The sequence below is a fragment of the Schistocerca piceifrons genome, chromosome 2 (assembly GCF_021461385.2).
Source record: "Schistocerca piceifrons isolate TAMUIC-IGC-003096 chromosome 2, iqSchPice1.1, whole genome shotgun sequence".
Taxonomy (NCBI): Eukaryota; Metazoa; Arthropoda; class Insecta; order Orthoptera; family Acrididae; genus Schistocerca; species Schistocerca piceifrons.
In genome coordinates this window covers 246,872,672-246,895,945 of record NC_060139.1, presented here as the reverse complement: position 1 = coordinate 246,895,945, position 23,274 = coordinate 246,872,672, and the positions used below count along the sequence as shown (strand labels likewise).

At 44.5% G+C, this 23,274-nt stretch overlaps 1 long non-coding RNA gene across 1 annotated transcript in view; it reads left to right on the top strand.

The window, feature by feature from the left end:
- The window catches only part of LOC124774880, a 101,069-nt gene that overhangs the window by 4,673 nt on the left and 73,122 nt on the right, over positions 1 to 23,274 (top strand). The window contains exon 2 of the long non-coding RNA XR_007015568.1: positions 16,198 to 16,300. This is a non-coding gene — a long non-coding RNA (uncharacterized LOC124774880). The remainder of the gene's footprint in view (positions 1 to 16,197; positions 16,301 to 23,274) is intronic.

Sequence of the window (23,274 nt, the reverse complement as noted above, 5' to 3'; positions counted from 1 at the left end):
AATAGGAGTTTGGATTGCAATTTCTAGACGTCGGATTGTGGGTCCCAAACTTTTCAACGAAACAATAGACGCACAACGATACTGCAGTGATATTCTGTACCCATTCATAGGAGAACTTGTGTTAAGTGAAATATTGAACGGTTATTTTCAACAAGGTGGTGCAACCGCGCATACAGCTCGCGTTTCGATGTCACTGCTTGCTGATGTTTTTGGTGATCGCCTCCACGATCACCTGACCAAACGCTACCTGACTTTTTCTTCTGGGGTGCAGCGAAAACAGCTGTCTATAAAAACCGTCCAAAATCCATCGATAAATTGAAAACTGCAATATCCACTTTCACTGCTTCTGTTACAGAAGAAATGTTACAGCTTGTGTTTGGAAACATGATTAGACGAGTTGAATTGTGTATTCAACAACAGGAGGGACACTTTCAATATTTAACGTGAAAATCTGTAAGTAAAAATGAATATTCAATAAATTAATAACTTGTATTTCACTGAGTTTAATTTCGGTATAACTGCGGCATACGGCACTCGCGGCTGACAATCATACGGCACTGCGGAAAGACTTTTGAACACCCCGTATTACTTAAAAAGTCTTCGAGCCCTCACATACCCGAGAATGTATTCCATATCCTTGTACGCCTGTAGAGGGGCATCGTGTCAATTCCTTAATCTGGAATCTGCCTGTTGCCCTTCATCTATAGTTCGCAGTGTTTGGAAACATGATTAGACGAGTTGAATTGTGTATTCAACAACAGGAGGGACACTTTCAACATTTAACGTGAAAATTTGTAAGTAAAAATGAATATTCAATAAATTAATAACTTGTATTTCACTGAGTTTAATTTCGGTATAACTGCGGTATACGGCACTCGCGGCTGACAATCACACGGCACTGCGGAAAGACTTTTGAACACCTCGTATTACTTAAAAAGTCTTCGAGCCTTCACATACCCGAGAATGTATTCCATATCCTTGTACGTCTGCAGAGGGGCGCCGTGTCAATTCCTTAGTCTGGAATCTGCCTGTTGCCCTTCATCTATAGTTCGCAGTATATCATTTGAGAAGAGGGCACGCTGAATTCCACAACAGCGATGATACCTAAAACTGTGCTGATTCGTGGACATATGCTTTTCGGTCTCTTGGAAATTTATAATATTCGAACTCAGGAAACGTTGTACAATTCTACAGATTAACGGTAGTAAGTATATCGGACTGTAATTTTGCGGGTCCGTTCTTCCACTGTTCTTATACGCAGCCCAAAAGCGTTCACCAATCATCGTCTTATAGGTAAGCGGCCATCACTGTTGAGGTGAGACTTGTCCGAAAATACTAGATTTCTCCACTCAGCAGGCCAGTGACGGGGTAGGCAAGCCACTCGTCCGGCACTCAGTAGACGTCATCGAACCTTCTGCGCAGACATGTCCGCGCCTGCCCAGCGCCCTCTGGGCATAAATACTGGACAAGATCCTACAATACGACAGTCTCAAGTAGCACCTGAAGAATGCAACGTGTTACGTGGCCGAAATATTGTGCCAGAGCGACACAAACATCCGGCAGTACACCCGATTATTTCACAGTCAAGATCTCGCCGGGAAAGCTTGAAGAGTTACATTAGAGTTTTCATGCTTCCTGGCCTGAACAAACTTCTTACATTCCACGTTTCAAATCTTGGTTTGCGTTTCCGAGCTCTGTTCCAATTAAGACATACCTGTTTCCAAGGCACGTGTAGAGTATCCTCACCAAATCTTGTTTTCCATGAGAGGGGAGGTAGCCCATTGCACAACCCCCAACCTGGAGGCCCAGAGACCTTGCATTCGGGGGTCCAGCCCTAGGAACATTGCCTTCCCTATGGCTCAGTGACTTGTCCTAGCCACGCTAGTTTTGGTCCACCCTAGGTATTTTATTTTCCCGGTACCCGCCATATCTGGTGAGTGTTCCCCTATCCGCCACCTGGGGAGGCGCCCGATGGGGGACTAGCAACCTCACACGGGTTTCTTCTCTGTAAGCTAACACAAATTATTTCTGCAATTTGTATCAATCACTGATGTTAACACCTTGCTCCATTGCACTACGACACAATTTCGACTACGCATGACTTGCTAAGGAAAACAGGTATTCTTTGCTTTAGTTTGTGAGTGATCTGCCCGCTGATAGTTAACAGTGCACTGTGCATGCAGTGCATCCAGCTCAAAAATATGAAACAGGGTAGCGAACCAACGAGTAATTCCATCTTTCCATTAAGTTAGGATCCTCTGCAGAAAGCAAATATGAGACGATTCACGGACGAAGCACGCTCTGCATTTTGGTGAGACGGATAAATATGCACGTGTACATTACCTGATATTATTAAACTAGAATCTAATTACAACCGTATATTGTGCTCACAAAACACTTTATTCAAACAGTAAATTTTTGCCAACCTCTGACATTAAAGAGTAGCGTTTGCGTTTAGTACCCTTATTGAAATTTGTACTCGTGTGACCTTGTAATGGTATTCACATACGCAACGGATGCCCTACAAACATGAAACTAAAGTAATCTGGATCCGTCTGCTGTTCTGATCCCCAGCTGCAGCTCCACTAAGCTGCTGTGTACTTCACTGATAGCAGAAACACATTAATGAAATATGTATCAACACATTAAGAAGACTACTTTACCGCAGAGATACCGTTTGGATTCGGGAAAGCAGGGGATTATGAGTATCGTGAAATTAGTGAAAAGAGCTGACGTTTTTACGGGATTCAGCTTGTTAAGTTTATTTTTTTTTATTTTTTATTTTTTTTTTGCGTTTTCCTCGTCGTAATGTGTAAAGTGTCAATAGATTTAAAAATAAGACACATTTTCTCTGGGAAAACATGCTGGCCATTTAAGTAACTGGATTTCTTTTTATCTTAATTTGATAGATGTGAGCCTACCCCATATATATATTGTCTACTCAGAAATTCGTCTGTAGGATATAAGTAGTTGCAAAATGAAAACGATTTCAGTTTGTTTTCAATACTTTCATTCCCTTCCAGCGTGTATGTGACTGATTTCATGGACGAACATAAAATGTTTCTGTCAACAGCTGAAGGCTCACATTAATCGAGCAATAGTGAGATCACCTCAACTGCATAATTTGTTCCACAAATGTCCGCAGCTCGAGGTCGTGCGGTAGCGTTCTCGCTTCCCACGCCCGGGTTCCCGGGTTCGATTCCCGGCGGGGTCAGGGATTTTCTCTGCCTCGTGATGACTGGGTGTTGTGTGATGTCCTTAGGTTAGTTAGGTTTAAGTAGTTCTAAGTTCTAGAGGACTGATGACCGTAGATGTTAAGTCCCATAGTGCTCAGAGCCATTTTGTTCCACAAATGAACAAAACATAAAATGCATTAAGCACAAAGGGCGTGATGCCGATTCTACCAGGAAAGCGCAGTGAGATCATTACACTTACTTTCATAAAAGATCGTTGTACGCTGACCGCCAAATGAATTTCATTAACATCCCACAGCTCGAAATGTCTGTGAAAGTCAGTGTACGAATCTGAATCAGCAAGAATTCAGCAAGTCGAAACCTTGAGATGACGTTTGGAACGACGCTGACCTTCGAGAATGGGACAGTACGAATAAAGACTAGCAAAACTATCATACGTGTAACACAAGGTTTCACTCGAAAACTAAAATGTCTACAGATTTAACTGAAAATTAAATTGCGACAAATGAAGCTGAACAAATCAAAAGTCGAGTCTGTTTATTTGTGCTCAGAAAACTATACTCGGCGATCAACAAGTTTCCTTTCGAAGGCCACACTAAGCGTGGAGGTCCAATGGGGCCGTATTCCTTCAACAAACAAGTTGTCCGTATATCCCCACGACTACGACCGACCGATGAAGCTCGTCCCTCGCAGCCGACTAACGTCCGACACACGGCCGGCAACTAAACTGAGGACCTGCCTGAAGAGATCATTCACAGTGTCTAAACTCGGACCAAAGCAAACCACTTTCTACGTCTTTTTAAGACTCGAGCATAGGCATCACTGGTGTATAGAAACAACTGAAGGAGCTGAAAGCAAATAAGTCGAAGGTCCTTATGGGATCCCAAATCGGTTTTACAAAGATTATTCTACAGCATTGACGCCTTCCTTAGCTTGCATTTTTGGCGTATCTTTCGCCCAGTGCAAATTCCCAAGCGACTATAAAACAGCGCAGGAAAAAACTACAGACAAATATCTTTAACATCGGTTTGCTGCAGAATCCTTCGATATATTCTCAGTTCGAATATACTAAATTTCCTTGAGAGAGAAAAGTGGTTTTAGAAAGCATCGCTCTTGTGTAACTCCGCTTGCCCTTTTCTCACATGAAATCCTGCACACCAAGGCTGAAGAGCATCTTGCGGATTCGATATTTCTAAATTTCCATAAAGCACTTGCCTCGGTGCCACGCTGCCGACTTTTAACGATCATGCGGAAGAGATTCTCAGGTACGTCAGTGACTCGAAGACTTCTTGTGTAACAGAGGCCAGTATGTTGTCCTCGACGGCGAGTTTTCATCAGAGACAAATGGGTATCACAATCCTCGAATACCGTATTATTAGCGTGCTGCCTCACACACTCATGTGGAATAAATACCTAGACACAACGTTCCAAAGCAGTGTGAAGTGGAATGGGCGTGTGAGGTCTGTATTAGGAAAGGCAAATGGTTGATTTCGGTTTATTAGGAGAATTTTAGGGACGTGTGGATAATCTGCAAAGCGCCTCATATAGGAAATTATTAGACACGCGGACAGGCCGCGCGGGTTTGAGTCACCATGCATGGATATCGCGGCCCCTCCCGCCGGAGATTCGAGTCGTCCCTCGGCATGGGTGTGTGTGTTGTTCTTAGTATAAGTTAGTTAAAGTAGTGTGTAAGTGGAGAAACCGATGACCTCAGCAGTTTGGTCCCTTAGGAATTCACACATACATAGGACACTGTTCGAGTTACCATTAGGTTCGACCAACGCGCAGTATTACCGAGATGCTTCGGGGACACAAATGGGAATCGCTAGAGGGAAGTTACGTTCTTTTTTTTCCATCGATCTTGTGACTGGTTTGTTGCGGCCCGCCACGAATTCCTCTCCTGTGCTAACCTCTTAATCTAAGAGTAAAACTTGCAGCCTACATCCTCAATGATTTGCTCGGTGATGTACTACGGAAGTCATTCCCTCCTGTCTTAACAAATGTCCTATCATCCTGTCCCTTCTCCTTAACAGTGTTTTCCACATATTCCTTTACTCTCGGCTTCTGCGCAGAACCTCCTCAATCCTTACCTTATCAGTCCACCTAATTTTCAATATTCATCTGTAGCACCACATCGCAAATGCTTCGATTCTCTTCTGTTTCGATTTTCCCACAGTCCATGTTTCACTTCCGTACAATGCTGTACTCCAGACGTACATTCTCAGACATTTCTTCCTCAAATTAAGTCCGATATTTGATATTAGTAGACTTCTTTTGGCCAGGAATGCCCTTTTTGCCATTCCTAGTCTGCTTTTGATGTCCTCTTTGCTCCACCCGTCATTGGTTATTTTATTGCCTACGTAGCAGAATTCCTTAACTTCATATACTATGTGAACATCAATCCTGACGTTAAGTTTCTCGCTGTTTTCATCTCTGCTACTTCTCATTACCTTCGTCTTTCTTCGATTTACTCTCAATACATACTCTGTTCTCATTAGACAGTTCATTCCATTGAGCGTATCATGTAATTTTTCTTCACTTTCACTCAGGATAGCCATGCCATCAGCGAATGGTATCATTGATATTCTTTCACGTTGAATTTTAATTTCATTAGTGAACCTTTCTTTTATTTCCATCATCGCTTCCTCGATGTACAGATTCAATAGTAGGGACGAAAGGCTACATCCTTGTCTTACACCCATTTCAATACGAGCACCTCGTTCTTGATCGTTCACTCGTATTATTCCCTCTTGGTTGTTGTACATATTGTATATGTCCCGTCTCTCCCTATAGCTTACCCCTAATTTTCTCAGAATTTCGAACATCTTGCACCATTTTACATTGCCGTACGCTTTTTCCAGGTCGATAAATCCTATGAACGTGTCTTTATTTTTCTTTAGTCTCGGTTCCATTATTAACAGCAACGTCAGAATTGCCTCTCTCGTGCCTTTACCTTTTCTGAAGCCAAACTTATCGTCATCTTGATCATCTTCAATTTTCTTTTCCATTCTTCTGTATATTATTCTTGTAAGCAACTTGGATGCATGAGCTGTTAAGCTGATTGTGCGGTAACTCTCCAAGTTGTCAGCTCTTGCCGTCTTCGGAATTGTGTGGATGATGCTATTCCGAAAGTCAGATGGTATGTCGCCAGACTCATACATTCTACACACCAACGTGAATAATCGTTTTGTTACCACTTCCCCCTATGAATTTAGAAATTCTGATGGAATGTTACCTATCCCTTGTGCCTTATTTGATCTTAAGTCCTCCAAAGCTCTTTTAAATTATGATTCTAATACTGGGTCCCCCATCTCTTCTAAATCCTGTTTCTTCTTCTGTCACATAAGGCAAATCGTCCCCCTCATAGAGGCTTTCATTGTATTGTTTCCACCTATCCGCTCTCTCCTCTGCATTTAACAGTGGAATTCCCGTTGCACTCTTAACATTATCACCCTTGCTTTTAATGTCACCCAAGGCTGTTTTGACTTTCCTGTATGCTGAGTCTGTCCTTCCGACAATCATTCCTTTTTCGATGTCTTTACATTTTTCCTGCAACCATTTCGTCTTAGCTTCCCTGCACTTCCCATTTATTTCGTTCCTCAGCTACTTGTATTTCTCTATTTCTGAGTTTCCCGGAATATTTTTGTACTTCCTCCTTTCATCGATCAAGGAATTGAGAAGGTATTGAGAAAATTGAGTCGGCATTTGAGGCTGACTTCAGAATGATTCTACTGTCGGTAACGTACTCGTCGTATAAGGGGCATGAAGGTAAGATTAGATAGATTATGGCTCGTACCTAGGCATATTGGCAGTCATTTTGGCTCGCTCTATTTGCAAATGTAACAGAAAAGGAAACGGTTAGTACTGTTACAGGTTACCCTCCGCCATGCACCATACGGCAGCTTGCGTAGTATGTATGTAGATGAAGATGTAAACAAGAGACAGAATGGGAGCGTGGAGTGATGACTAGTAAATGGAGATTGCTGAAATTGGTATGTCTGATAACGTTGGCATTCTCAAGTATATATGTTGGTTACACAGCATCGTAATTGACAAGGAGGGGGAACAACCAGCACCTCCATTCACTTGCCAGCTAACACAGTCGACAAAATATATCCTTCTGCCGGCGAGATCCGCGGTATCAGAGCATACGAGATACACTGAGGATGTTCTTTTGCTCACGGGTGGCCCATGCGCGAAAGCGGTCTGAGTAATGCAGAGAATACCACTACATAGAGTGAACGTACTATTATAGGAGTAGTTTTTACTATAGATTTTTGAACAGTTTCTAGCAGTTTTTAATCAATTTTGTTTAATGAAGCGCTTGAAATCGGTCCCTCAAGTACAAAAAGAGCAGAGAATTCAATGGAAAAATATCACAACATTTGTTTCTTTTCAAATATCCGTACTGTTTCCGTCACCAGACCACACTATGATGACCCGACACGCTAGGCAAGACATGATTGTGGAGTGTCTTTAGGTACTTCTCAGATTGGTTTTTAAATTCGGTTTACAGAATTTGCTAAACAGTGTTCTTGAATATATACTGAACGTGACGTATCACATATTTCATAAATCTGATCTCACAGTATTACGTATTTTGCTATGTTACGATTAGCGTTTCCACTTTGTTTCAACATTCATGTCCTCTGCAGCTTTCAACCACAGTTTTCTCCGTAAGTCGCGGTGTTCTCTTCATCTTTTGCATCTGCAGCTATTGTCTCTCCTTCCGTGTTTGCAGTCAAATTATAATATATCTTTTTGCGAGCAGTGTTTTTTTCTTTTTACCCAAATATTTTTCAGCACCTCTGTACCTTCATCAGTAGGTTTTGTTTATTGAAGACTGTAAAAAGTTAACATATTTTAGGGTATAAGACTAAAGGAAGTTTTTGTTAGTTTTGCTTATTAGGTGATTTTACGTTACATGGTTTTGCACTGTACATACGCATTAAACAACGAAATTACACAAAGTACGCTAATTTTTATGTGCAGAATGCAGAAAAAGAAGGATGAGTCACAAAAAAACGTGACTAATAACAAATATATATGCAAAACATTTTGACACGCCGATATAATGTTGCTTAAAAATCTAGTGATGTGTTAAGTCGCCGGTGAAATTCACATTTACATCGTTTGGTTAGCAGATGACAAGCTGTGAGTGCAAGACACCATACAGATCACCCTGCAAAACCATATAATGTAACATCACGGTAAGAAGCAAAACGAACAAAAACGTTCTTTAGGGTTCACTTTGTTAGATCAGCTACAACCTAAAATATGTTTACTTTTTAGAGCCCTCAACAAACAAAACCCACTGATGTTGGCCCAGAGGTGCTGAAACATGTTTGGGTAAGAAGAAAAAACAGAGTGTTTCCAAAAGGCGGAACCTGTGTCCTATAATGACCTGTTCTTATTCGTAAGGCTTACAAACTTCTCTATATCCGTAGTTGGTAGTTAAGTGTGCAATACACCCAGACACACGAAGCAAAAGGCGAACGCTTGTACCTGCTTCGTCCAATTCCATTTCGCTGGCATTCGTCCGCCAGCCAGCTGTGTACGGCCGAATTGGTTGTGTGCAGTGGACGAGTGCAAACGTCACTACGTGTCTTGGGATTAGCCGGCCTGGTGCGGTCGTTTCAGGTCGTTCAACTAGTCGGACGAATACGCTTCCTATGAACTCTCAGCCCAACCCCTTGCCTATACGTCGGTGCTTATGTACCCGTATCGGAGCCGCGCTGGGTTGCATATAAGTTGAAACATTACCCTCAAACTGAAGCTTTCTGATCGCCTCTTATAAGTAGATGAATATCCAAATTCGTCCCGCAGCTGAATGTCCCTGAGTGTAGCTGTTCGATTGTAAAAGTACCTTAAAGAAAAGGAAATGTGCAATAAGGTACTACTACTCTCCGACAATCATGTGAAAAACTCATGTCTGTTACTGTCATCTCAGAGTGTACATGATCTCACAGTGCAACGCAGGATTACGCAGCCGGGGTAAGGGACTTCAAGTCAGTGTGAGTCGGACGCTAGCAGGTCAGGGCAGATGCACAGAATTTAGCACGATATCCCTGTAGAGCATAACCAACAATTCTATCAGTCAAGCCAATCCGAATAACTGCTTACATAATGGTCAGAAGTGAACCAACAAGTTACTGACTTGCGGAATTTGCGAATCTGTTTCTCTTGAATAAGCTATCAAATTTTTCTGAAATTGTAATCATTTCTTTTTCTGCACATGTACACCACATTTACCGATTTGCGTTCGATTCGCATAATTCCTTCGGACTGTGTTTCCTTCTTCTTATTACTATTTTTGTGTCTGAGTATGTGTGTATTTCCTTTCGCACATTCGCGAGTTGATAGAAAAGTAAATTCGTTGTAAAATTAATAACTAAAGAGAAAGTAGACATTTCTTGGGCATAAACATTAATAGATAGGTCTTATAATACAGAGTAAACATTCAGCGGTGATGCTATTAAATAAATTTATTTCAGACTGAAAGTGTTGGTAGAGGTAGGCAACCATGACAAATATTACAAAAATAGCTCCAAAAATGCTTGTTGGTTGCTGAAAAAAATTGATCAGTTGTACACGAATTGCAGTAACAGTTTCAAATCACAGAACTGCACTCATAGTATGACCTTGATTGTAGAAGTTTGTCCATTGTGGCTGTTCAGGAAACGAATCATCCCTGAAAATCACCTCTTCGACGTTATGGAAATTTTTTACACGCAGTGGGGTAAGAGCTAAGACGAAGAGTCAACCCAGGAGAATACAAGGAGGGAAGCAAAATATTGATAGCTCAAAGAAGAAGGGTATGTGACTGTGACCTGTGTGTAATGGACGGTGACGCTGTTTTAGAGTAAAAACATCGTGTGGACTGCTTCCCGTGATGCTTCGTCTTGTTAGCCTCTGATTACCCAGTCAGGAGAAATTTGCTCCTGCGACTATTTCTCGCTTACCGGCATAACCAGTTAGCACCGGATTGTAGGAGTCGCTTACTTCCATGATGGAAACCCCTACTATATTTTCCGGGTATGTGGCCTGAGGACCTTTTGGGCATCGTTTGATGCTGATAAAACAAGCTTAATTATTATTCAATTTGTTGTTCAATACACACCTCTTAGCTGTGGGCTCCATGACAGATAGTTGCTGCGTAGGCTGTAGAGGAATCTTCTGTCATGAGTGGCAGACTCAAGGCTGTCGAAGGGTGCTGTATCAGCCAAAGCGTATGCCGGCGACTCTGTCCGGCGGGTTGCCCGCACGTCGATCCGTAGGCGCTTACCGTGCGGTAGATGCGCTGAGAAGGAGGCGTGACCACGGTGCGTATGTGACTGATTTACGTGCCTGAGAGTGTTCTGTCCTTCTTTGGTCATTGCTAATGTTGTCCTGTCAGATCGACCGTGACGTTAGGTGCCGATAAATCTGATTTCGTGACGTACACTAACCCCGTCCCACTGGTCCTCTGGAATGTACAATCCCGAAGTATCAAAGCAACTCGGGCCCTGATCCGAAATGGTGTTGGTGGTCCCATGGACTGCCCATCAGTGGCAGTTTCTGTCTTTGGCGTGAAATGTCTGAGGTTACAGAATTTCTGTCATTACACCAGGCAGCGAGCTTGTGACTGGCACAGTATGACAATACTGGAACAATTTTACACGATATATTATGATACAATAATCAGAGGACTGAATGCGAATGACATGGACGCCATTGGCCCTACTGATCTGTTGCCTCTAAGCTATCTGGTCAGAGTATTTGTACTGAACTAAGGAGAGGATTTGCTGTGACACTTAACTATCATATACAACCACTCTCTCGGCGTAAGATCCGTATCCAAAGACTGGAAAGTTGCACAGATCAGATCAGTATTCAAGAAAGGTAGTAGGAGAGTAATCCATTGAATTTCAGGCCCATATCATTAACGTCGACATTAAGTAGGATTTTGGAACATATTGACACACAGTCATCACGGATTTAGAAAACATCCTTCTTGTGAAACATAACTAGCTCTTTTCTCACACGAAGTGTTGAGTGTTACCTTTGTATTTCCAGAAGGATTTTGACTCTGTACCACACAAGCGGCTTGTAGTGAAATTGCGTGCTTATGGTATATCGTCTCAGTTCTGTGACTGGACTCCCCCGCCCCCCCATTAACCATGGACTTTGCCGTTGGTGGGGAGGCTTGCGTGCTTCAACGATACAGATAGCCGTACCGTAGGTGTAACCACAATGGAGGGGTATCCGTTGAGAGGCCAGACAAACTTGTGGTTCCTTAGGAGGGGCAGCAGCCTTTTCAGTCGTTGCCGGCGCAATAGTCTGGATGATTCACTGATCTGGCCTTGTAACACTAACCAAAACAGGGTTATAAATACAAAATGAAATAGGGGTAATGCAGGAGTAGGTTTAATAATGATAAAAAAAATAGGAATGCGGGTAAGCTACTACAAACAGCATAGTGAACGCATTATTGTGGCCAAGATAGATACGAAGCCCACACCTACCACAGTAGTACAAGTTTATATGCCAACTAGCTCCGCAGATGACGAAGAGGTTGATGAAATGTATGATGAGATAAAAGAAATTATTCAGAAAGTGAAGGGAGACGAAAATTTAATAGTCATGGGTGACTGGAACTCGATATTAGCAAAAGGAAGAGAAGGAAACGTAGTAGGTGAATATGCAGTGGGAGTAAGGAACGAAAGAGGAAGCCGCCTAGTAGAATTTTGCACAAAGCATAACTTAATTTTAGCTAACACTTGGTTCAAGAATCATAAAAGAAGGTTGTATACATGGAAGAACCCTGGAGATACTGTCAGGTTTCAGATACATTATATAATGGCAAGACAGAGATTTAGTAACCAGGTTTTAAATTGTAAGACATTTCGAGGGGCAGATGTGGTCGCTGACCACAATCTATTGGTTATGAACTGTAGATTAAAACTCAAGAAACTGCAAAAAGGTGGGAATTTAAGGAGATGGGACGTGGATAAACTGACAGAACCAGAGGTTGTAGAGAGTTTCAGGGAGAGCATTAGGGAACAATTGGCAAGAATGGGGGAAAGAAATACAGTAGAAGAAGAATGGGTAGCTTTGAGAGATGAAATAGTGAAGGCAGCAGAGGATCAAGTAGGTAAAAAGACGAGGGCTCATAGAAATCCTTGGGTAACAGAAGACATACTGAATTTAATTGATGAAAGGATGAAATACAAAAATGCAGTAAATGAAGCAGGCAAAAAGGAATACAAACGTCTCAAAAATGATATCTACAGGAAGTGCAAAATGGCTAATCAGGGATGGGTAGAGGACAAATGTAAGGATGTAAAGGCGTATATCACTAGGGGCAAGATAGATACTGCCTACTGGAAAATTAAAGAGACCTTTGGAGAAAAGAGAACCACTTGCATGAATATCAAGAGCTCAGATGGAAACCCAGTTCTAAGCAAAGAAGGGACAGCAGAAAGGTGGAAGGAGTATATAGAGAGTCTATACAAGGAAGACGTACTTGAGGACAATATTATAGAAATGCAAGAGAATGTAGATGAAGATGAAATGGGAGATACGATACTGCGTGAAGAGTTTGACAGAGCACTGAAAGACCTAAGTCGAAACAAGGCCCCGGGAGTAGACAACATTCCATTAGAACTACTGATAGCCTTTGGAGAGCCAGCCCTGACAAAACTCTACCATCTAGTGAGCAATATGTGTGAGATAGGCGAAATACCCTGAGACTTCAAGAAGAATATCATAATTCCAATTCCAAAGAAAGCTGGTTTAATAAGCCACGGCAGCAAAATACTAACACGAATTCTTTACAGACGAATGGAAAACTGGAAGATCAGTTTGAATTACGTAGAAATATTGGAACACATGAGGCAATACTGACCCTACGACGTATCTCAGAAAACAGATTAAGGAAAGGCAAACCTACGTTTGTAGCATTTATAGACTTAGAGAAAGCTTTTGACAATATTGGCTGGAATACTCTCTTTCAAATTCTGAAGGTGGCAGGGGTAAAATACAGGGAGCGAAAGGCCATTTACAATTTGTTCAGAAACCAGATGGCCGTTATAAGAGTCGAGGGGCATGAAAGGGATGCAGGGGTTGGGAAGGGAGTGAGATAGTGTTGTAGCCTATCCCCGACGTTATTCAAACTGTATATTGAGCAAGCAGTAAAGGAAACAAAAGAAAACTTAGGAGAAGGAATTAAAATCCATGGAGGAGAAATAAAAACCTTAAGGTTCGCCGATGACATTGTAATTCTGTCAGAGACAGCAAAGGACCTGGAAGAGCAGCTGAAAGGAATGGACAGTGCCTTGAAAGGAGGATATAAGATGAACATCAATACTAGCAAAACGATGATAATGGAATGTAGTCGAATTAAACCAGGTTATGCTGAGCGTATTAGATTAGGAAATGAGACGCTTAAAGTAGTAAATGAGTTTTGCTATTTCTGGAGCAAAATAACTAATGATGGTCGAAGTAGAGAGGATATAAAATGTAGACTGGCAATGGCAAGGAAAGCGTTTCTGTGGAAGAGAAATTTGTTAACACCGAGGATAGATTTAAGTGTCAGGAAGTCTTTTCTGAAAGTATTTGTATGGAGTGTAGCCATATATGGAAGTGAAACGTGGACGATAAATAGTTTAGACAAAAAGAGAATAGAAGCTTTCGAAATGTGATGCTACAGAAGGATGCTGAAGATTAGATGGGTAGATTACATAACTGATGAGGTACTGATTGGAATTGGGGAGAAGAGAAATTTGTGGTACAGCTTGACTAGAAGAAGGGATCGATTGGTAGGATATATTCTGAGGCATCAAGGGATCACCAATTTAGTATTGGAGGGCAGCGCGGAGGGTAAAAATCGTAGAGGGAGACCAAGAGATGAATACACTAAACAGACTCAGAAGGCACTGGAAGATGAAGAAGCTTGCACAGGATAGAGTAGCATGTAGAGCTGCATCAAACCAGTCTCTGGACTGAAGACCACAACAACAACAATGTGACCGGATTCGTGATTTCCTGTCAGAAAGTTCTCAATTCGTAGTAACTGAAGGAAGGCCATCGAGTAAAACAGAAGTGATTTTTGCCGTTCCACAATGTAGTGTTATGGACTCCTTGCTGTGCCTTATCCATATAAACGATTTAGGAGCCAATCTGAGCAACCGTCTTAGGTTGTTTGCAAATTATGCTGTCGTCAACAGATCAAAACAAATTGCAAAACGATTTAGAAAATGTATCTGTATGGTGCGAAAATCGGCAATTGACCTAACTAACGAAAAGTGTGAGGTCATCCAAACGAGTGGCAAAAGGAATGCGTCAAACTTCGGTTACACGATAGATCAGTCAAATATATGACGGCCGTAAATTCAACTAAGTACCTACGAATTACAATTACGAATAACTTAAACTGGAAAGAACACATAGAAAACGTCGTGGGGAAGGCAAACCAAAGACTGCGTTTTATTGGCAGGACATTTAGAAAATGTAACAGCTCTACTGAAGAGACTGCCTACACTGCGCTTGTCCGTCCTCTTTTAGAGTACTGTTGCGCAGTATGGGATCCTTGCCAAATAGGGTTGACGGAGTATATCGCGAAAGTTCAAAGAAGAGCAGCACGTTTTGTATTATCGTGAAATAGGAGAGACAGTGACACGGACATGTTACAGGACTCGGGGTGGACATCATTAAAACGAAGGTGTTTTTCTTGGGGTGGAATCTTCTCACGAAATTTCGAACTCTAGCTTTCTTCTCCGAATGCGAAAATATGTTGTTGACGCCGACCTACAATGGGAGGAACGACCTTCAAAATAAAGATATAGGTTTTCGTTTTTTCCGAGCGTTGTTCGAGAGTGGATTAATAAAGAATTATTGTGGAGGTGGTTCGATGAACCCTCTCCCAGGCACTTAAGTGTGATTTACAAAGTATCAGTGTAGAATCATTCGTAATTCGTCCAGTTTATGAGATGTGGTCAGCGGTCTCTAGTCCCACTACATTTCGTTAACGGATTTGTTTCGGTACCTTAACTGCTACACCAGGTCCTCGACAAGCGTTGTTGCATTTCATCTAGTGCATCTTACTTAATGTCACAAGGGCAATGAAGGGAGTGCAGTGTGTGCTTGTCTTACATTTCTCTGCTGAGCTCGCTCGCACTCTCACACGGAAGTATCATTATCACACTCTTGGTGACTAATTTTCTCGAAATGTTTACACCTTGCAGTTGGCTTGTTTTGAAACATTCGTGCACTGAAGCAACCCTAGTCTGTGAGACCTTAGAAAATTTTTTACTCTCCCGTTCCTGTACTATCTCCTTGTGCTGCAGCTTTATGAAAGCAACAAGAAACACTTAGCATCATTGTGACCAATGATGGATGGGTCAACGCATTCTCGGGCAGTAGTGAACATACACGTTCCACTGCTTGCTTTGCACAGTGTCTCGGGGTCATAGTGATGCTCGCAACACTCTTCCATAGTGATTAGGTGGCTATAGATGTGAACTGGCGTGACATAGCTATAACATTACCGTTACTGCCACGGTTGGGATGCCGTTTTGAATGGTGTGAACAATGGCGTGCGGGATGTTGAAACTGACGGATGACAGGTTTTTCGCTTTTTGCCGGTCCCTCACAGAGAGCTGTCACTCTTCTTTCTACTTTGTTCGAACTTTTTCGATCACACTGCTTCAGGTGATGGTGCGTTGTCGGCGTACGCTTCTGTCTACTCAGCATCGACTGTTGTAGCGTTGAAATGCAGATAACGAATTACTGCAAGATACTGCTCCGCCATTTTGTTTGGGCTCCTCGGTCGGCATGCCACTCTACTCTGTCATGGAAGACTGCAGATGTGTACCTAGGAACAAACAAGTAATTAGTAATGTAACTTTGTTCTTTCGAGGTAATAACTGAAACTTTCCAACTGTCCGTCGTACAAGTATGAGTACCCTCACATGACTTTTACGAGACGCCTGTGTGAAAGGTGTTTGTGCCCGTGTTGTTGCAGATCGGACGGCGGCCTGGTGTTCCTACCCCTCGAGGTGGCCGCCTGCAACCACAGCCTGGTGCTACTCCCGGCGGGCAGGACTTGCACTCGCCACCACGCACAGGTCAGACAGACTCTCATTCTGCAGTTTTACAATCACATATGCATAGAGAATTTGACTGACGTTTCTCGAAATGAGAAATTAGAAGGAGCGATCTGTATGTGTTTGATCTGCATGAGTTTTAAATATTTCTTTATAGTCAATATCACGTTCAAAACTTTTTTCATTGACCGGTTTCGACAGGTAATACTGTCATCTCAGATCATTAAAAACTTATCTGATTGAACGCCAAGTTCGATTATGCGTTCTTTATTCATGCCATGTTTATTTTTGACTAACTTATGTGGAACGTGTAATATACTCTCCACTTAAGTGTAGAGTATATTGCACATTCTAAACAAGGAGGTTCTGGGCAGAATCGGAGAGGAAAGGAATATATGGATAACACTGACAAGGAGAAGGGACAGGATGATAGGACATCTGTTGAGACATCGGGGAATAACTTCCATTGTCCTAGAGGGAACTGCAGCAGAAGACAGAGATTTTTTTTAATATTTATTTACCATCAATAATAATTATACATCATAACCCACTTCCTTATGTGATTAGTGGGTCTTACTTTCTAAATGTTAGTTACACTTAGCAGTTAATTACAATATATTAAGTCGTGAGCTACAGCTATACTCTAATTACAATGGGCAGCTATATACACTTATTAGTTTTTAACTTCTAAGATTTTAACTAACCCTACTTCTACTTCCTGCAGCGTCACAGATGTGTCAGAAATATATAAACCTACTTTATTGCCTTGCCCATCGAGCTAATCCCGATGGGCGTGCCCCTGACACTGGGCAGGCCAGGATGTTAATCGCTGCAGGTTTCTAATTCTAGATTCCTAGTGTAATTTCTACTAACTAGTTCTAACCGAAGTCAATTCCGGTGCATTGTCCAGTCCTTGTTGTCTTTATACCCCACTCCCCCTAATCCCGTTCGTGGCGGATTCCAGACTATAGGGTCGGCCTATCCACGCGCAGGCGGTATGGGAGTAGGGCGCGTGTTTATTGTAATCTGTGCTATTTAGTTTAGTTCCCTCATGTATTCTCTTAGCACTTTTCGTGATACCTCGTCAGCAAGTTTATTTAATGTTTGGAAGGTGTCTTGTTGTCTTATCAGGTGGTAAAGTGCCCTCCGGTTCACCACATTCACACGCGGGTGTGGCCCTTTTCCCGAACCGATGTAAGTATGTCGGGTAAGGCCCATGTCTAGTGAGAAAATGGATTAGTCCTCTGGTGGGTTCAAAGTATTTCATTTTTAGTCATTCCCTAATGCTTGGAATCAGTTCATATGTCCTATGCCCTGTTTCATCCGTGTCCCACAGTTCTTGCCATAGTTGTTCTCCCCTTTGCCGAATCTCACCCTTGTCCCCTGCCGCAATGCCTAAGATCTCCTCTATTTTTATTGCATTTCCCTTCTTAATCCAGAACCATGCAGCCTGCTCTCGGATTTTGATGTCCAGGGGGCATAGCCCCATTATGACCAGTAGTGCTCCCCCTGGTGATGTTCTGTAAGCCCCTACCGATCTAAGTATCATGTTCCTTTGAACCCTTCTCACTGTCATGGCGGGCACAACCCTCGTGAGCCTGTGTGCCCAGACTCCCGAGCTGTAACCCACTATTGATGTTAATATACTATTATGATAGAGTCTTATGAGGTGAGGTGGAAGATGAAATCTTTTATGTCCTATGGATATGAGATTGTTCAGTGTTTGAAGGGCTTTCTAGGTTACAGTTTCGATGTGTTTCCCGAAATTCCACTTCTCATCAGTGATGATGCCCAGGTATCGTGTGTAGAGACAGAGATTCCAGTACATCGAGAAAATAACTGAGGACATACGTTGTAAGTGCTACTCTGAAATGAAGAGATTGGCACAGGAGAAGAAGTCGTGGCGGGTCGCATTAAACCAGTCAGAAGACTGAAGACTCAAAAAAAAAAAAAAAAAAAAAAAGCAAGTATTTTATTTCGGCGGGATCGCCGTCTTTCAGCACGCCTCATTCCGGAATGCAGAGCCCATCTGCAGTTGCCAAAGGGTTATTAAGATATTAGGAGGAGAACCACGAAAAGTTTGCAAACTAAGTTCTCCGCCGGTGGCCACAGGTTCTGGCCGGCCAGTTGGCGACCCTGCCAGGCCTCATAGGCTCTGGAGGGCGAAGTGCCCGCGTGGCGGGTCACCGAAGCGGCAAGAAGCCGGCCCTGGCCGCTCGGCTTAGCAGGGACGGCGTACTCAGCAGGGACAGGAGCGGACAGCACGGCCATTCCTCTGCCGGTGGCTGGACCGCCTCCCTCTGGCGCTCTGGGTTCTTGCAGCGGGCGGGACCCCCGCGCCTCACAAATCCGCTTACCGCCCGCTGCCACGGGAAAGGCGGGCGCAGCGGACGCCCGTTTTTATTGACCTCTCAGCGGCGCCGTCAGCTCCTCCTCAGTGTAAGTTCTGCTTTCAGACGCTGATAACATATCTGAAACCTTAATGACTGCTATAAGTCCATGACTGTTTCAAAGATGTGAAAAAGTTTTTTTAGAGACCGCTACCAAATTGCTGCTAATCTCTTGCGTTCATGGCACATGTTATAAAAATGTATGTATGTGCGAAGGGTGTTCAATAAGTATGCGACACGTTTTTTCTTTCTGAAAGCAGGTTTGCTTTATTCACGATTACAGTACACCACACTATGTTCCATTCTTTTGACTACAAACCCTATTTTTCAGCATAATCTCCGTTATAATTCGAAATAATCATCAACCAATTGCATAAAAGAAATTCAATTTCTTAACCGGCTATTCAGATGACTGTACAGGAGCGGACACCACAAATAAGTAGAGTGAGTCGTGGTAAAAATTGCCGTTTTGCAGAGCCCGGCGGAGGTTCGAGTCCTCCCTTGGGCATGGGTGTGTGTGTGTTTGTCCTTAGGGTAATTTAGGTTGAGTAGTGTGTAAGCTTAGGGACTGATGGCCTTAGCAGTTAAGTCCCATAATATTTCACACACATTTGAACATTTTTGAAGAGCGCGCCGCAGCGCGTAGTGTGAAGCAGTCGCCCTCCGTTTCTGGCGGTGGCGCCGCTGTGGCAATCGCAGCTTTGGTGTCTCCCTCTGGTGGGAAAGGGGCAGAGGTTGCCTGTTCACGTGCATGTAAGGGGCGCTATGAGCTCGCCAGTCGGTCAGTCTGGGTCAGTCTCTCGTCCCCAGCTTGCTAGTCTGTCTTTCGTCCGCATTTGTTAGACAGTTAGTGTCTGTCTTCGTTCGGAGTGCTAGTATGTCTGTCGTTCGGATCAACCTTCAAAGCCGGCAAAATGAGAGTCTTTCCACTCCACCAGTAAGAGAACTCAGCGAGTGGTCGCCCGGTTGGGGCTTAGTTCCTGCATCTGAGTCTGCGCGTTAGGCCGCCAGTTTGCTCGAGTTTGCTCAGGCAATGGTCATTGGCGGTTGGATCGATCGGTTGGTCGGTCACGCACTGAGACACAAGATGACATATCCGTCTTGAGCGTCGGCGCATGTGAGGTCGCCACGTGAGTCCATTGGGCCGCGGCGTATAGCGAGGGGTAGTGACTTCGCGGTCGACACGAGAGCAGTGTCTCAGTGCGCGACCGACCAACTGATCGATCCAACCACCAATGACCATTGCCACTCTAGCAGACTGGCGGCGTAACGCGCAGACTCAGACGCAGGAACTAAGCCTCAACCGGGTGACCACTCGCTGAGTTCTCTTACTGGTGGAGTGGAAAGACTCTCATTTTGCCGGCTTTAAAGGTTGATCCGAACGACAGACATACTAGCACTCCGAACGACAGACATACAGTAACTGCCTAACAAATGCGGACGAGAGACAGACTAGCAAGGTGGGGACGAGAGACTGACCCAGACTGACCGACTGGCGAGTTTTTTTTTTCTTTATTGTTATTTTCAAACCCGTAAAAACAGGCAGGCTGTCAGCAGCACGTTACGCCGCTCTTCAGCCATCTAGTAGATAAATAAACAACAGAAAGAATACACAGATGTGGCATAACGGTGGGTAATAAAACAGTAGACACATAAAGAGAAACACGGAGCCGTTCAAACCCGACGATAATCCACACTACAAACTGGTGTCACGATGCACTAACACTGAAGATGGCGATGGCGCAGGTGAACGATGGAGTGTGACGGTGAACACTGAACACTAAACACGACGGCACACACGAGACACTGATGGCGATGATCTCCGGCGCGCGAATGTCCACTGAGCGTGTGCAATTCCGGGGACCTGCCAAGAGAGGAAGAAGGGTGAGGTGATGGAGAGGGAAGAACAAAGATGCCAATGGCTGAGGAGATGGGGGGAGGAGGAGAGGGACAGGGGAGGGGAAGCCTGGGGGAGGAGTGGGGAGAAATGGAGGATGGAGGGAAGAGGGAGAGAAGGAGCAAAAACAAGAAGAGGGAGGGAGGATCAAAGTTGGTAGGAGGGGTAGACGGAGGGGAGGAGGGCATCATCAGGGAGAGGGAGCTGGCGGAAGCCACCTTGGGAGAGGGTAAGGATGGTGGAGAGATGGAGACCAGGTGGGACGTGGGAATACAGGCACGGTGGGAGAGGGTGGGTGAGACAAGCGGGTGAGGAGGATCGAGTTTGCGGGAGGTGTACAGGATCCGTATCCTTTCAAGGAAGTGGAGGAGGTGGGGGAACGGAATGAGATCATTCAGGATCCGCATGGGGGAGGGGAGACGGATGCGATAGGCGAGGCGGAGAGCATGGCGTTCAAGGATTTGAAAGGATTTATAAAAGGCAGGGGGACGGAGACCCAGGCTGAATGGGCGTAACAAAGGATAGGGCGGATGGGGGATTTATAGGTGTGGAATATGGTGGAGGGGTCCAGACCCCACGTACAGCCGGAGCTTGAGGAGACGGAGTCGGGAGCGTGCCTTGGCTTGGATTGTCCAGAGATGGGGGGTCCAGGAGAGTCGACAGTCGAGGGTGACGCCAAGGTACTTAAGGGTGGGGGTTAGGGCGATAGGACGGCCATAGACAGTGAGATAGAAATCAAGGAGGCGGAAGGAAGGGGTGGTTTTGCCTACAATGATCGCCTGGGTTTTGGAGGGATTGACCTTGAGCAACCACTGGTTGCACCAAGCGGTGAACCGGTCAAGATGGGGTTGGTGAAGGTGTTGGGAGCGCTACAGGGTGGGGGAAAGGGCAAGGAAGGCGGTGTCATCGGCAAACTGTTGAAGGTGGACGGGGGTGACGGCGGTGGCATGTCCGCCGCATATAAAAGGTACAGAAGGGGAGAGAGAACGGAGCCTTGGGGCACACCGGCGGAGGGAAAAAAGGTGTAGGAATCCGTGTTGTGGATGGTGACGTAGGAAGGACGGTGGGAGAGAAATGAGCCGATCAGACGGACGTAGTTAATGGGAAGGGCGAAGGTTTGGAGCTTGAAGAGGAGACTGGAATGCCATACGCGGTCATAAGTACGTTCGAAGTCCAGGGAGAGGGATTGCGGAGCGACGGGAAAGGAGATGAGTGAGGTGAAGGAGAAGGTCGTCGGAAGAGAAGGACGGCCGAAAGCCACACTGGGTAACGGGAAGGAGGCGGTGCTGGCGGAGATGCTGGTGGATGCGGCGGGTGAGGATAGATTCCAGGACCTTGCTGAAGACCGAGGTAAGGCTGATGGGACGGTAGGAGGAGACGGCGGACGGCGGGTTACCAGGATTAAGGAACATCAGGATACGGGAGGTTTTCCACAGGTCGGGATAGTACCCGGTGGACAGAACTACATTATAGAGCCTGGCCAGGGTAGAGAGGAAAGAGACAGGAGCTTCACGAAGGTGACGGTAGGTGACACGATCCTGACCAGGAGCGGTGTTGCGTTTCGTGCGGAGTGTAGCAATGAGATCCTGTGTAGTGACCGACTGGCGAGCTCATAGCGCCCCTTAAATGCACGTGAACAGGCAACCATTCCCCTTTCCCACCAGAGGCAGACACCAAATCTGCGATTGCCACAGCGTCGCACCGCCAGAAACGGAGGGCGACTGCTTCACACTACGTGCTGAGGCGCGCTCTTCAAAACAGCAATTTTACCACGGTTCATAGAGGTTAGATAAAAATATTAAAACTAAGGACGAAACGTTTCAAAAGAGTTTAAAAATTTAAAGGTAGAAAATGGTTCATACTTACACTGAAGAACCAAAGAAACTGGTACACCTGCCTAATATCATGTAGGACCGCGCGAGCACGCAGAAGTACAACAATACTCTGTCGCTTGGTCTCGACTAATGTCTGAAGTAGTGCTGGAGGGAACTGACACCTTGAATCCTGCAGGGCTGTCCCTAAATCCGTAATAGCACGAGGGGGTGGAGATCTCTTCTGAACAACACGTTGCAAAGCTTTCCAGATTTGCTCAATAATGTTCATGTCTAGACAGTTTTGGGGCCAGCGGAAATGTTTAAATTCAGGAGAGTGTTCCTGGAGCAACTGTGCAGCAATTCTGGACGTGTCGGATGTCGCACTGTCCTGCTCGAATTTCCCAAATCCGTCGGAATGCACAATGGACATTAACAGATGCAGGTGATCAGACAGGGTGTTTACGTACGTGTCGCCTGTCAGAGTGGTATCTAGACGTATCAGGAGTCCCATTTCGCTCCAACTGCATACGCTCCACATTATTAAACAGCCTCCATCACCTTGAACAGTCCCCTGCCGACATGCAGCGTCCATGGATTCATGAGGTTGTTTCCGTACCCGTACACGTCTATCCGCTCCATACGATTTGAACCGAGACTTGTCCGACCAGGCAACATGTTTCCAGTTAACAACAGACTGCTGTCGGCGTTGAAGGGCTCAGGCGAAGCGTAAAGCCTTGTGTCGTGCAGTCATCAATGGTAAACGAGTGGGCCTTCGGCCCCAAAGCCCATGTCGATGATGTTTCGTTAAATTTTTCACATGCTGGCACTTGTTGATGGGCCAGCATTGAAATCTGGAGCAATTTGCGGAAGGGTTCTATTTCTGCCACATTTAAC